At 43.8% G+C, this 15,343-nt stretch overlaps 1 protein-coding gene across 2 annotated transcripts in view; it reads right to left on the reverse strand.

The window, feature by feature from the left end:
• Positions 1–13,667, reverse strand: part of LOC110534031 (serine/threonine-protein kinase PAK 3) — a 57,943-nt gene extending 44,276 nt beyond the window's left edge. For both annotated transcript variants that reach the window (XM_021618666.3, XM_090186811.1), the window contains exon 1: positions 13,420–13,667. The gene's annotated coding sequence lies outside the window, so the exon portion shown is untranslated. The remainder of the gene's footprint in view (positions 1–13,419) is intronic.
• Between the last annotated feature and the right edge of the window lie 1,676 nt (positions 13,668–15,343).

The following is a 15,343-nucleotide window of genomic DNA, read 5'->3' on the forward strand; positions in this document are numbered from 1 at the left end:
GGATGTGCACACCGAGGAACTTGAAGCTTTTCACCCTCTCCACTGTGGCCTCGTCGATATGGATGGGGGCATCCTCTATCTTCTGTCTCCTGTAGTCCACGATCAGCTCCTTCCCTTTGTTGATGTTGAGGGACAGGTTATTTTCCTGGCACCACTCCGACAGGGCTCTCACCTCCTCCCTGTAGGCTGTCTCTTCGTCGTTGGTAATTAGGCCTAACACTGTTGTGTTGTCAGCAAACTTGATTGAGTTGGAGACGTGCGTGGCCACGCAGTCATGTGTGAACAGGAAGTATAGGAGGGGGCTAAGGAAGCAACCTTGTGGGGCCCCCGTGTTGAGGATCAACGTGGCAGAGATGTTGTTACCTACCGTCAGGAAGTCCAGGACCCAGTTGTACAGGGTGGGGTTCAGACCCAGGGCCCTGAGCTTAGTGATGAGCTTGGAGGGCACTATGGTGTTGAAGGATGAGTTGAAGTCGATAAACAGCATTCTCACATAGGTATTCCTCTTGTCCAGATGGGATAGGGCAGTGTGCAGTGCGATGGCAATTGTGTCATCCATAAATCTGTTGGGGTGGTATGCAAATTGTAGTGGGTCTAGGGTGTCGGGTAAGGTGGAGGTGATATTATCCTTAACTAGCCTCTCAAAGCATTTCATGATGACAGAAGTGAGTGCTACAGGGCAATAGTAATTTAGTTCAGTTACCTAGGGAGGACTGGTGGCAGTCCTCCCCAGGTATCTTTCTTGGGTACAGGAACAATGGTGGACATTTTTAAGCAAGTGGCGACAACAGACTGGGATAAGGAGAGATTGAATATGTCCGTAAACACTCCAGCCAGTCGGTCTGCACATGCTCTGAGGACGCAGCTTGGAAGGCCGGCAGCCTTGCAAGGGTTAACCTCTCTAGGGTAGGGGGCAGTATTTTGACATCCGGATGAAAAGCGTGCCCAAAATAAACTGCCTGTTACTCAGGCCCAGAAGCAAGGTTATGCATATAATTGGTAGATTTAGATAGAAAACACTCTAAAGTCTCTAAAAGTTTTAAAAATATGTCTGTGAGTATAACAGAACTGATATGACAGGCGAAACCCCGAGGACAAACCATCCCCCCCAAAAGAAATTCAGCTTACCACTATTTTCAATGGCTAGTACTATAATTATAAGCCCAAGTCCTCCCAAATTGCAGCTCCTAGGGCTTCCACTAGATGTCAACAGTCTTTAGAAAGAGTTTCAAGCTGGTTTTTGGAAAAATGACCCAGATATTGTAGTTTTTCTAGGTGGCTCCCATTTTGGCTGTAGTGTTTCCAAACGCGTGGAGGAAAGCGCGTTCTTTCTCATTAATTTCCGGTAATGAACATACTATTCTCCGTCTTAAATTTTATAGTTTATTTGCATATTAGGATACCTAAGGTTTGATTATAAACGTTGTTTGACTTGTTTGGAAAAGTTTATTAGTAACATTTGGGATTCATTTTGTATGCATTTTGATGGAGGGAAACTGAGTGGATTATTGACTGAAGCGCGCCAGCTAAACTGAGTTTTTATGGATATAAAGAAGGACATTATGGAACAAAAGGACCAATTGTGATGTAACTGGGACCTTTTGGAGTGCCAACAGAAGAAGATGATCAAAGGTAAGGCATTTTTATATCGCTATTTCTGACTTTCGTGGCTCACCTGCCTGGTTGAAATATGATTATCATGCATTTGTATCCAGGGCGCTGTCCTCAGATAATCGCATGGTTTGCTTTCGCCGTAAAGCCTTTTTGAAATCTGACACGGTGGCTGGATTAACAAGAAGTTAAGCTTTATTTTGATGTATAACACATATTTTCAAGAATGTTAAATATTTGAATTGAGTATTTTTGAATTTCGAGCTCTGCAATTTCACCGGATGTTGGCCAGGTGGGATGCTACCGTCCCACGTACCCTAGAGAGGTTAACACTCTTAAATGTCTTACTGAAGTTGGCCATGGAAAACGAGAACTCAGAGTCCTTGTTAGCGTCAGTGGCCTGTGTTGTTAGCTCTGTGTTTTCCTCAAAGCGGACGAATAAGGTGTTTAACTTGTCCAGGAGCGAGGCGTCAGTGTCCGCGATGTGGCTGGATTTCCCTTTATAATCTGTGATTGTCTGAAGTCCCTGCCAAATACATCTCATGCCTGAGCTGTTAAATTGTGATTTCACTTTGACCCTGTACTGTCGCTTTGCCTCTTTGATTGCCTTACGGAGGACATAGCTGATCTGTTTGTACAAGTCTATGTTCCCAGTCACCTTGCCATGGTAGTTCACACTTTCAGTTTTGTGCAAATGTGGCCATCTATTTACGGTCTTTGGTTTGGATAAGTTCTAATCGTCACAGTGGGAATAAATCCTCTATGCGCTTCCTGATGAACTCTATCCCTTAGTATTTGTCAATACTATTCTCAGAGACAACCCTGAACATTTCCCAGTTCATGTGATCAAAACAATCTTGAAGCATAGATTCCGATTGGTCAGATCAATGTTGAGCATTCTTTACCACGAGTACATCCTGTTTAAGTTTCTGCCAATAGGAGGGGAGGAGCAAAATGGAGGCATGATTTGATTTGCCAAAGGGAGGGTGGGGAGGTCCTTTTAGCTGTCCTGGAAGAGGGAGTAGCAATGGTCCAAAGTTCTTGATGAGCGAGTAGCACAGGAGATGTGATAGAACTTTGGTAGCGTTATCCTTAGATTTCCCTTATTAAGGCTACAATAAATGCAGCCTCAGGATATGTGGTTTCCAGTTTGTGTAAGGTTCTGCTTTTCTTTTCTTAGTCTACCTTTTGTTATTTTTCTTTGTGTTCTTGAACGTAGCCCTGTTTCTTTGTGTTCTGGAACGTAGCCCTGTCTTTCATTTCTGTTCATTTATTTCACCGGTGTTCATTTCTCACCTGGTCTCATCAGCTCCCTACTTAGTTCAGTTCTTTCTGTTTGTATGGTTGTGAGGTATTGTTTGTTTTTGACTGCCTACCTGTGTTTGACCATTGCCTGCCTGTGACCCTGATTCCTGCCTTCTGCAAAGGCTTAATAAACATCTGCCGCGCTCTGCACGTGAATCTACACCTTTTTCTCCCTGAGTGTTCAGTGCAGAATACCTCACCCAATAATGGAATGGAATCAGCGACGCTACAGTGGTGCCTAACCCAGCAAGAGGAGCATTTATGGAGGAAATTTGACATCTTCTCTGCCAGCCTATCTCTACTCCTCCGATGCCAGGTATCGTAACTCATAGCCCTCCTTCGTTCATATCCATGCCTGGACAATATGACGGTTCACCTGGGAAATGTCAGGGATTTCTGATGCAATGCAGCAAATACATTGAGCACAACCCACTAACTTCGCCACCGACAAGAGCAGGGTGGATTTTGTTGTGTCTCTACTCACAGGCAAAGCCCTGGATCAGGCCAACGCCATATAGATTGCCAACAGCACAGAACTCGGATCCGAGACCCATTTCCACACCCTCTTCAAAGAGGTATTCGATCACTCTCCCTCTGGTCGTCCTATAGGAGACCTCCTCATAGAACTTCAACAAGAATGTAATACAGCGGCCGAGTCTGCCCTCGAGTACCTCAACATGGCTGCAAGGAGTGGATGGAATGAGGCTGCTTTACTTACTGTCTACTGAAGAGGGTTCAACAGGGAGCTTCAGGCGGAGCTGGCCTGTAGAGGTGACCTTCAGGATTTAAATCAATAGATTTGTATGTCCATCTCCATCGACCACCTCATTGCCAAAGAACCCTGCCACCCAGGAACCTGAAACCTTCTCTTTCCATGTCATCCCGTCCGAGTCTTCCTGAGCCCATGCAGTTGGGCCCTGCTCTTCTCCCGTGTATCGAACGTCAAAAGCAGATCCAAAAAGGGCTCTGCCTATATTGTGGAGGGAAAGATCATCTACTCAGCCATTGCCATGTTCGCCCCCCACGGAGAGATGATAAAGGTCCCCCCGGTTTCATTTGTCCTTCTTCTTTGTCCAGCTTCTTCTTCGTTGGGAAAAAGGATGGTGGTCTTCGTCCATGTATTGATTATCGTTCCTCGAATGACGTCAAGAACCGTTTCCCTCTTCCTCTGATTCCAGCGACCCTTGAACAAATGGGTCGCACCAACATCTATACTAAACTCAACCTGCGAAGTGCATTTAACCTTGTCCGTATACTTGAAGGCGACGAATGGAAGACGGCCTGTATCACCACTCGAAGGCACTACGAATACCTGGTCATGCCTTACCAATGCCCTCGCCATCTTCCAATCCTTTATGAATGAGGTTTTCCAGGATATGTTCAACTGCTTTCTCATTGTCTACATTGATGACATCCTGATTTACTCCAACTCCCTGAAGGAACACATACAGCACGTGCAAAAAGGTTCTTCAACAGCTCCTTGACCATAACCTTTATGTGAAGACTGAAAAGAGCACCTTCCATGTAACCTCTGTAAACTTCCTCGGCTTCGTACTTACACCTGGAGGGTGCATTTGATGGTGAGGTATTCCAGATTGGGAAAACAAAATAACTAGAATATCTGTACGTTATCACAATCACACCATGAGTAGTTAATAATGCAACATACACCTCCACCTTTCCTTTCCCCTGTAGAGTTCTTTCATCCTGTCCGCGCGATGGACGGTGAACCCCACTGGCTGAATGGACGGGGACAGTATATCTGGAGAGAGCCATGATTCCGTGAAAAAAGAGTATGTTACAGTCCCTGGTGTCTCTCTGGAAGGAGATCCTCGACCTGAGCTTGTCTACTTTATTTTCCAGGGACTGAACGTTAGCAAGTGATATACTCGGAAGTGGTAGATGGTATTCATGCCTCCTGAGTCTGACTGGGAGCCCAGCCAATTCAGTTAAGTTGAATTTCTAATCGAAATGTTGGTAAATGACCGGCAATCTAATATGTGACTCGCCACCTGGATTTGGTCCTATGTAACAAAATTTAAAATTGTGTTTTTTACATTGGATAAAATTAGAGACAATGAGAAAGTAATTATGCTTTGAAAGTTAAACTTTGAGAAAATGGCCTGTGAATGTTTTGGTACACCTACTGGAGAGCTATTCTTTGTTTACACACATTCAGCATCATTCACACTCTCTTAAGCCTTAGCCCCACCCATCTCTTTAAGGATTCACAGTGTAGTAAACAACCAAAGATTTCAAGACAAAAATGGTTGAAAGTACTAGCAAAAAGTAGTAGTAAACATAAACTTGATCTAGTCCTTGGCCTATATCCTAATCTGACTTTGGTGCAGGTCATGTTGTTCTTCACATTACCGTCTCTGGTAAACACACATAAAATCTAAAGTGTATTTGTCACATGCACAGGATACAGTTACATTAGCTAAAGAGCCACAAGCTGAAGTTACAGTGCCTTGCGAAAGTATTCGGCCCCCTTGAACTTTGCGACCTCTTGCCACATTTCAGGCTTCAAACATAAAGATATAAAACTGTATTTTTTTGTGAAGAATCAACAACAAGTGGGACACAATCATGAAGTGGAACAACATTTATTGGATATTTCAAACTTTTTTAACAAATCAAAAACTGAAAAATAGGGCTTGCAAAATTATTCAGCCCCCTTAAGTTAATACTTTGTAGCGCCACCTTTTGCTGCGATTACAGCTGTAAGTCGCTTGGGGTATGTCTCTATCAGTTTTTCACATCGAGAGAATGACATTTTTTCCCATTCCTCCTTGCAAAACAGCTCGAGCTCAGTGAGGTTGGATGGAGAGCATTTGTGAACAGCAGTTTTCAGTTCTTTCCACAGATTCTCGATTGGATTCAGGTCTGGACTTTGACTTGGCCATTCTAACACCTGGATATGTTTATTATTGAACCATTCCATTGTAGATTTTGCTTTATGTTTTGGATCATTGTCTTGTTGGAAGACAAATCTCCGTCCCAGTCTCAGGTCTTTTGCAGACTCCATCAGGTTTTCTTCCAGAATGGTCCTGTATTTGGCTCCATCCATCTTCCCATCAATTTGAACCATCTTCCCTGTCCCTGCTGAAGAAAAGCAGGCCCAAACCATGATGCTGCCACCACCATGTTTGACAGTGGGGATGATGTGTTCAGGGTGATGAGCTGTGTTGCTTTTACACCAAACATAACGTTTTGCATTGTTGCCAAAAAGTTCAATTTTGGTTTCATCTGACCAGAGCACCTTCTTCCACATGTTTGGTGTGTCTCCCAGGTGGCTTGTGGCAAACTTTAAACAACACTTTTATGGATATCTTTAAGAAATGGCTTTCTTCTTGCCACTCTTCCATAAAGGCCAGATTTGTGCAATATACGACTGATTGTTGTCCTATGGACAGAGTCTCCCACCTCAGCTGTAGATCTCTGCAGTTCATCCAGAGTGATCATGGGCGTCTTGGCTGCATCTCTGATCAGTCTTCTCCTTGTATGAGCTGAAAGTTTAGAGGGACGGCCAGGTCTTGGAAGATTTGCAGTGGTCTGATACTCCTTCCATTTCAATATTATCGCTTGCACAGTGCTCCTTGGGATGTTTAAAGCTTGGGAAATCTTTTTGTATCAAAATCCGGCTTTAAACTTATTCACAACAGTATCTCGGACCTGCTGGTGTGTTCCTTGTTCTTCATGATGCGCTCTGCGCTTTTGACGGACCTCTGAGACTATCACAGTGCAGGTGCATTTATACGGAGACTTGATTACACACAGGTGGATTGTATTTATCATCATTAGTCATTTAGGTCAACATTGGATCATTCGGAGATCCTCACTGAACTTCTGGAGAGAGTTTGCTGCACTGAAAGTAAAGTTCTTAGTAAAGTAAAGTAAAGTTAAAAAAGTTTGAAATATCCAATAAATGTCGTTCCACTTCATGATTGTGTCCCACTTGTTGTTGATTCTTCACAAAAAAAATACAGTTTTATGTCTTTATGTTTGAAGCCTGAAATGTGGCAAAAGATCGCAAAGTTCAAGGGGGCCGAATACTTTCGCAAGGCACTGTATATGGATGAATGCTTCTCCCTCTGCCATGGTTGCCCTAAGTTTGAAGATGTTATCCAGATAAAGTTGTTTTATACAGTAGTCTTCTTTCTGTGTCCTCTTAGAACTCTATCCGCATTTGGCATTCATCTCTCTGCTTCCACTGGGCATTCCACTGATTTCAGAACTTGGTCAACTTCTTTCATGACAACGACACCGTTTTTTCACTTACAATGTCTGGTTCAATGAAAATGTTTTTACCTAAGTCAGGGATTTCCTCTTTGATTCATTTTCATAGTCAGAGAGAGTCAGCGTGGCACTATCTTCCTCCAGAAAGTAGTCCATCACAACGTTTTCCCACTGAGCTTTGTCGATAGCATTATTAACTGCAGGGCAGCAATGTTGAGAGCAGTAGCCAAACCCTTTTCAGTTCTTCATGATATCTTTCAAAAAAAGGCGCGGTAGACAGGATTATCCACACATACTTAGCAGCTCATGTTATAGACAGAAGCATGCTACATGGCATGTAAAGCTAATCCATTATCTCAGCCAATCATGGCTAGCGGGAAGGTTCCTGTATTTTTTTTTACCTACTATCCTGGCGTTCCAAACACCATGCTCTATGTAATATTCTCACTTTATGCTCAGTTGAGCTACAGAGGACCATAAAGTGAGAATATTACATTTTTGAATATGAATACATACAGTATGTCCCAGATACACGGTTCACATTTGCATGCACTATCCTACTGGATTTTTTTGAGTGATCATGCTGTTGTGTTCGCCTCATGTTGGGATTACAAAGAGATAATCATATGCCAAATGGATTAAATATGGACCTGGTGTAACTTGTATGTGAGTAAACGGTCATGACATTTGCCAGTGACATGGCTTGATTTTCTATCCGCTGCTAAATAATGCTTTGTGATTGGTTTGAAGGGCATTCTAGAGTGTGCATTATTATAATGCACGGTATATTGGCACGGTAGAATTCAATGGCTATAGTTCATTCTTACATGTTTTCTTTGGGATGCTTTTGAAAGCAAAAATCGAATTGAAAACATTATTGGTATTGTTGAATTAGATTCTCATAATAGCAAGCTAGGATTGATGGTTTGGTTAGCTAGCTAAACTAACAAGTCTGTTTGTTTGGTTACCAAGGCAACTACTGTAGCTATATTAAAATTGCTTGCTACTTCAGTGGATGTTGAACATTTCTACTGGCAAATTAACACATTCCTAGTGGCAAATGTGTTAAATTATAGCCATGGTATAAAAGGGATAATCAACTCGGGGCTCTATGCGTTCTCTGGACAATAATGCAACTCAGCGTAATGTCAGTTCCACTCTGCTAGCGCTTTGTGGTCCACGCCGTTCATTGTTTTCCATAGAACGCATAGCCCCTCGTTGATTATCGCTTACTTAACCAACGAGCTAGCTACGGTTTAGAAACGTCACATTTTAATTGAACAAGGTGTTAATATGTCTTATGTCAGTATTAGTAACAGAAGTTACCCTAAAAGTAGTACCGTTGTGGTATTTTGAGTGCTATGTGTTATGTTGCTGTGTCTATTATTAGTGGTAGTTGTATATATAATCACATGGCACGGCAGTCGGTGGATGAAAGTAGGTCTTGTGGAGTGGACCTAAAGCTAATGGGAGTCTTTCCCTCTCTCGCCATATAAGCCATCATAGTCAGTCAGTCAGTCAGTCAGTCAGTGAGTCAGTCATCGGGCCTGCTGTAGTACAGGAACAGATTGGGGCCGATACTTCATTAACCCCATACTGTCATTGGCCAGCACCAATTTTCTCTGCCACCAGTCCTCCCCGTAATACCACAATGAGAGGAAACAATCATTGTAGATTTTGAAATGAAAAGGGAGCTTTCGGAATAGCATGGTTAGCTAGTAGTCTGATGGTGGCATGGTTACATCTGTGAGGTGCTGTGAAAACTGTCCTCTCCTTGCAGGCTGGGAGTCTGACCACAGTGTAGCCGATGTGGTCTAGTAAAATGTGATATTGGTTAAAGTTCAAACAGGTTCCCATGGCGGCCGATGACTGATCTTTACTGAACTGGCCCTGTCCTCAAAGACACCATTGTGCATACAGTCCATGTTTGCATGACACAATGAGGGGTGGCAGGTAAGTACTGTAGATGAATGTACAACAAACCATAAACACACCCAGACATGCACGTGAACACACACCAACAACCAGCAACAGACAGAGAGCATGAAGATTGGGGGGGGGGGGGGGGGTCAATGTGTCAGTGTGTGAGTGTGCTTCCTACACCCTCCCTCCACCCCCACCTCTCTCAGTCAAAATGGCCAGATGGCTCTCAATCCTCCATGCTAATCCAGTACACAGACCATGGCCCTGATATCACCTAGCACCACAACACTACAGCTCCACACACTACAACACTGGAGCACAGCACACTATACTACAACACTGGGGGCACAGCACACTTCTTAAGACTAGGCCATTTCACTATTACACTCTGCTCAAAGTGTTACTAACCTACTCCACTCTGGCAGAGCACATTGCCCACTGCCCAACAGTCGTCAGCACCAGAGTGTTATAAGGCTTTACGTTACTATCCTAAGCAGACGGTTGTAGGCCTATTTGTATGTAATATCACATTTCAGATGGCCAGCTGACAGGCAGCAGGCAGACACAAGGCGCTGGGTCTTCTGGAGCTTTTGTAAGCAGTTGGCTGAGGTGATGTAAGAGAAGCCCCATGTGTTGGGTTACATTCACCGACCAACCGCCATACTGTCCTGTCCTGAAGTAGCACAGCGACCTGAACACAGCGCTATACAGCACACACACACACATCACAACCCTGATTGGACAAACAGCCAGGCGACAGCCAACCAGTAGGCTAGGTCGGACAAACCTGTTGTTTGTTTATGAATAGACTAGTTCAGGCAAATATACACACGGCTCCTATTCTGATCTCATCTCTTATTTCACTCGTATAACTGACCTAAAAAAATTTGATATGTTCTGATCTAAATCTGGTTGCCTCTGTTGGTCCGAGAGACTACTGAATTAATTGTGTCTTAAGTCACGAGGAGCATACAGTATGTGGTTAATGTGTTCAGGCCTGGAGGTGTGAGGGGTCAATGAGGGTGAGACACATTGAGCTGCACTGGGGAAGTGAAGTGAACAGCCAGTGTCCTCTCTTCTGCCTCCAGGAGGTTAATGTTGGGTGCTGGATGCTAACGCTAATGCTAACGCTAAATGCTAACGCGAAATGCTAACTCTAGCTAGCTACTTTTACACAAATTATTGTTTTCCTATGGTTGAGAAGCATATTTTGAAAATCTGAGATGACAGTGTTGTTTACAAAAGGCTAAGCTTGAGAGATGGCATATTTATTTCATTTCATTTGCGATTTTCATAAATAGTTAACGTTGTGTTATGCTAATGAGCTTGCTGATAGATTTACACAATCCTGGATACAGGGGTTTTTTCATAGCTAAACGTGACGCAGAAAACGGAGCGATTTGTCCTAAACAAATAATCTTTCAGGAAAAATGAATAGTTCAGTTTCATGAATAGTTAACGTTGCGTTATGGTAATGAGCTTGAGTCTGTATTCACGAACCCGGATCCGGGATGGGGAGATCAGAAAGGTTAACCACCACCATTCTTGTCCTGCAACCTCCTCATCCAATCACAGGTATCCTGCAACCTCCTTATCCAATCACAGGTGTTGCATCCTGAGCCAGAGAGTGGACCTTTTTGTACAGCTGCAACACTGGGCCTTGTTATTCTGGTGTCAGGAGAAGTTGTGTTTATTTGGATGGAGATAGACACTGCTGCTCAGTGATCACTAGCCTGGGCTTGAGCACAAAGCAGAAACTGTCAGTGGACTCCTCTACATCCAGCTCCTCATCAAGCCCCCGTTTACACAGCCTCCCTCCTGTGGGGATAAGCCTCAGCAGCACCACGCACAGTCCTACTCTTCAATAATGACAGCCCTCACTGTCACACACGTGCACACATGTGCACACACACACAAAACTCCCCTCATCACTGTTTATCCTTCTACTCTGCAAAGGAAAGCCATGCTCTTGCATGATTATTCAGATCTATACCAGTCGAAAACAAATTATTATTAGCCATGGCTTTTGGATTTATTCACACTAGGGTCAAATATAAAGCATTGACATACTAGAGCTTGTGAAAAGTTCCATGTCATTTCATGGAGGAATGGCTTGAATTGTGAGGAGGACCATACCATTTATTTTCATAATGAGACAAATCTATTGTTTTTCTACCCAAGGTTGCAAAGGAAATGTTGTGATCTATTTAATAAAGACAAGAGACCAGCACAATGGATCAAATATTGTGGCGGTATAGCAGAAACAGCTGCATTTAGTGGTCAATACCTGGTACGTTCACACTATATGGCAAATAATGCAAGCGAAAAAACATCCCCAGATTCACAAGGAATACATGACATAGTATGGACAAGCAATTCTCCAAGCCACAGCTTCATACTGCTTATCAAATATACTGATACTGTATACTGGTTGTTGTGGTGGGATTGGCATGGGGTGTTAGGGGCAAGTGAGTGGCTTTTGACACCTATGTGAGAATGCTGTTCATCGACTACAGCTCAGCATTTAACACCATAATACGTACCTGTCTGTCTGTCTGTCTGTCTGTCTGTCTGTCTGTCTGTCTGTCTGTCTGTCTGTCTGTCTGTCTGTCTGTCTGTCTGTCTGTCTGTCTGTCTGTCTGTCTGTCTGTCTGTCTGTCTGTCACTCTGTCACTCTGTCACTCTGTCACTCTGTCACTCTCTGTCACCCAGCAACCACCTAAGGACAACTGTGACAAGAGGTCTTCAGTTTCACTAGATAATACTGTAGATAAACAGCTGGTATAATCATAGTGTTTATATGGCTCTACATGAATAGGTAAAAGAAAACAGAGGGAATTAGAATGGCCCGCTGGATCTATGTTTACTTGTGATGAGAGAACTTTCACACACACAAAAAAATAAGAGCTCCTCTTAAAAGCTGAAGTGGTTCCTAATTTTATGGGCCATGCTGATAGCAACAATGAGGGTATGTGAGGGTTAGAGGTTGTTCTAGTTCTGTGTAATTGTTGTCAGTGAGGAGCAGAGAGAGATGGAGCAGGTGTTCGGGTGGATATTGAATAGATGTAACACTCCTGATCAACACTACAGCCCAACACACACACACATACACATACACACACATGGATTAGCACCCATTCCCACATCCTCCTCTTCCTTACTCCACTGTCACCCAGATGCCTTCCCAGCATCCTTTTTTAAAGAGAACAGCTTTCCCAGAAGGTTGTGCTTCACACAAACATGGGGATGACTGTGCGTCCAGGAAGAGGTGGAATCTCTCACCCGTCCTCTCAGCCCTACTCTATCTTGCCCTGACACAAGCGTGTAAATGAACAGCAGCCGATTGTGATGGATAGAATGGATAGATGACTGACTGACCCAATCCCACTCCCTCCCTCACTGAGGCAGGATCGCTCAGCTCCCACAGGAGCAGCCCCCCGCCCCCATCCCTGTCAGGTGACCAGACGCTGTATATCTCCCTGTGTCACCACAGCCGGCAGGGCCGCCATGAAAGAACTCCACACATACATGTTTAAAGCAGGAGACAGACAGAGCCTCATCACACACAGCTCTCTGTGTCTATGTGTGGATAGAGGGAAAAAAATCAATAATCTAAAAAAACAACCTCTCTAAAACAGTGGGGCGAGAGGCAACAGCCCAGAGATAACAAAGGGCCATCCCTTTGCACATAATAACCATCCATCACTCCCCATCCCCGTCCACAGCTTCTACGGCTCAGATCCATCCGCCAGCTTCGCACAGCCTCGCAAAGCCTCGAACAGCCTCGAACAGCCTCAAACAGCCTCAAACAGCCTCGCACGTTAGCACCCAAAATAGCATTTCCTCTTTTTGTTACCGTGTTGCCACTGCAGCTGCTGCTTTGCTACAGGGCTGGCACACACACACACACACACACACACACACACACACACACACACACACACACACACACACACACACACACACACACACACACACTCTCACGGCTCTAACAAACGCGACCGATTCATGCTCTCACATCAACAAAGATGCTTTTTTGGAAACACAAGGGTGGTGGGGTCCATAAAATCCAGGAAAGGAGGGAGGGGGTGGCAGGTTGATAACATTGAGCTGGCCAGTAATGGCATTGAAAGCCAATCCACACAGATGCAGGCATCCATTTCCTCTCTCTCTGTGATAAGACACAACGTAGATAAACACAGCTGCCTTCTCCTCCTCCTCCTCTCTAGCAAGGCAGAATGCAGGGATGAAGGAAATAAGGCTACAAAGCACCCCCTACATGCACAGCCCACCTCCTTCTCATATCCACATATCCTATCGCATACACAGACAAGGGATTACCTGAAATATGTCTTGACATTCTCTTGTTCGGTGTGTCGCCTTTGGATCCAGTGTTCTGGTAGGTTCATCCTTAACTGTTAAGTCCTATTGACAGTTTACAGGCAGGATTGCCATTCTCTTGTCAGACCGGTTCCTGACCCTAAACTCAGCCTTGTTCGGCAGGCTGGACGCTTCACTGGCTGCTCACTGTTCCCTAGCTCATGATGTCATCCGCCTTGCTCAGTCCATTGGCTGGGAGGTGGCATATTAATGAAGGCTGCAGCTCTAGGGGGGAGGAGGCAGAGCGAGAGAGGCAGACACAGTTGGTATTTTGTTTCACAGACCAAACTAGCTCAGCGAGAGACAGGAGGAAGGGTGGATTATATTTCAATATCTATCTCTTTTTATCTACCACTCTCAAGTCTGAATGGCTAAAACATTTTCCTCCTTATTTTGCTAGCTCTAACTTTACTTACATGTAGTACTTCCCAGAAGTGTGCACATTACATATTGACATACAGTAACGATACCAATTATTTCTGTGTTATTTCTTACGGCAAGAATTCGACCTGCATCGATTAACACTCAGTTGGAAATAGTTTCAATATATCAGGTTTCATTTAAATGCTATCAATATCATGCTGCATAAATGTGTTGACTATTTTATTTACAGTTCCCTTACAGTTCCTGGACCCTGCCAGTCGTATGGTCTATAACCATAGTGGACTGTAGTTGTCCCCCAGACAGAGGAAGGCAGCTAATGTAGACTGTGCTTTCTCTCTTTGCAGCCTCACCAGTCTCTGATAGATGCTATTTATCAATTCAAATCAATTCAAGGCGCTTTATTGGCATGGGAAACATATGTTAACATTGCCAAAAGCAAGTGAAGCAGGTAATAATTACATAATAATTAGGTAGATAATCATTTCTCTCTCTCGGACTTCCTGGACGGGCGGTGATGACAAACCACAGACTCACTCCATTTGCCCTAATTTGCCTATGATGTCATCTTTTTCCCCCTTGCTCACCTGTGATTGGCTGGCTGGCTCAGCATCTGCTCAGATCTCAAGGCTAGTGCTTCTTGCTGGAGGTGGAGACCTATACCAGGCACTCTGAATCACAGCTGGTTGTCGTGACAACCCGTGTAACGTCGATTCCTCATTGAAGACTAATAATATGGCTGTGCTGTGACAGTGTTCACTCAAATGGAGGACAGAGCCCTTGAGGAGGCCCCCTCTTCCTTCTGATGCCTTATGGAAACCTCCTCTAGTGTGGCATAATAGAAAATATCTCCACGATGGCCTTATCATTTATATTGATCATTGTGGGCGTGGAGGAGAAATTGTGATTTGGTGAAATATCAGAATCCCAGAAAGAATCAGGATCCCAGAAAGTATGGGTTTAATTATGTGAATGAAGAACATTTTGAGGATTTATTATACAAAACGACAGCATGGTAAAATAGGCTGAGGTTTATGTATGGCTTCACGTGATTGGAATATAACTGACATCACACATAAGCTGCAGCAGACTAAATCCATACCTACAAAAATGGATTCTAAATATAGATATTGAGAAGGAAATGTATTTTCAAAGTCTGCGTTTCTTCTATGGCTTCGGCGATTGATTTACGTAGACAATTAAGTCAACTAGCTGAGAGCTTTCTTTGGAGCATAAGCCCAATCATCCTGACAACAATGAGATACATAGACATAGTGAAAACCCCGGTGACATCATTTGCATCGCTTATATCCTGGTTAGGTTGCTACCTAATAATAAACTAACTGACTAGGTTCTGTTTTACAACGAGCTACAGTATTTCGAAAGACTAAAAACAGAGCTGATTCATCTAAGCAGCAGAGAGAAAATACCAGACCCCATGTTTGATTTATATTTAACAGTAACATTCAGACACTTATTTTAGTACACTGATGCAGAGAGATGA

Source organism: Oncorhynchus mykiss, chromosome 10 (assembly GCF_057628025.1).
Source record: "Oncorhynchus mykiss isolate SJ-2025 chromosome 10, ASM5762802v1, whole genome shotgun sequence".
Taxonomy (NCBI): Eukaryota; Metazoa; Chordata; class Actinopteri; order Salmoniformes; family Salmonidae; genus Oncorhynchus; species Oncorhynchus mykiss.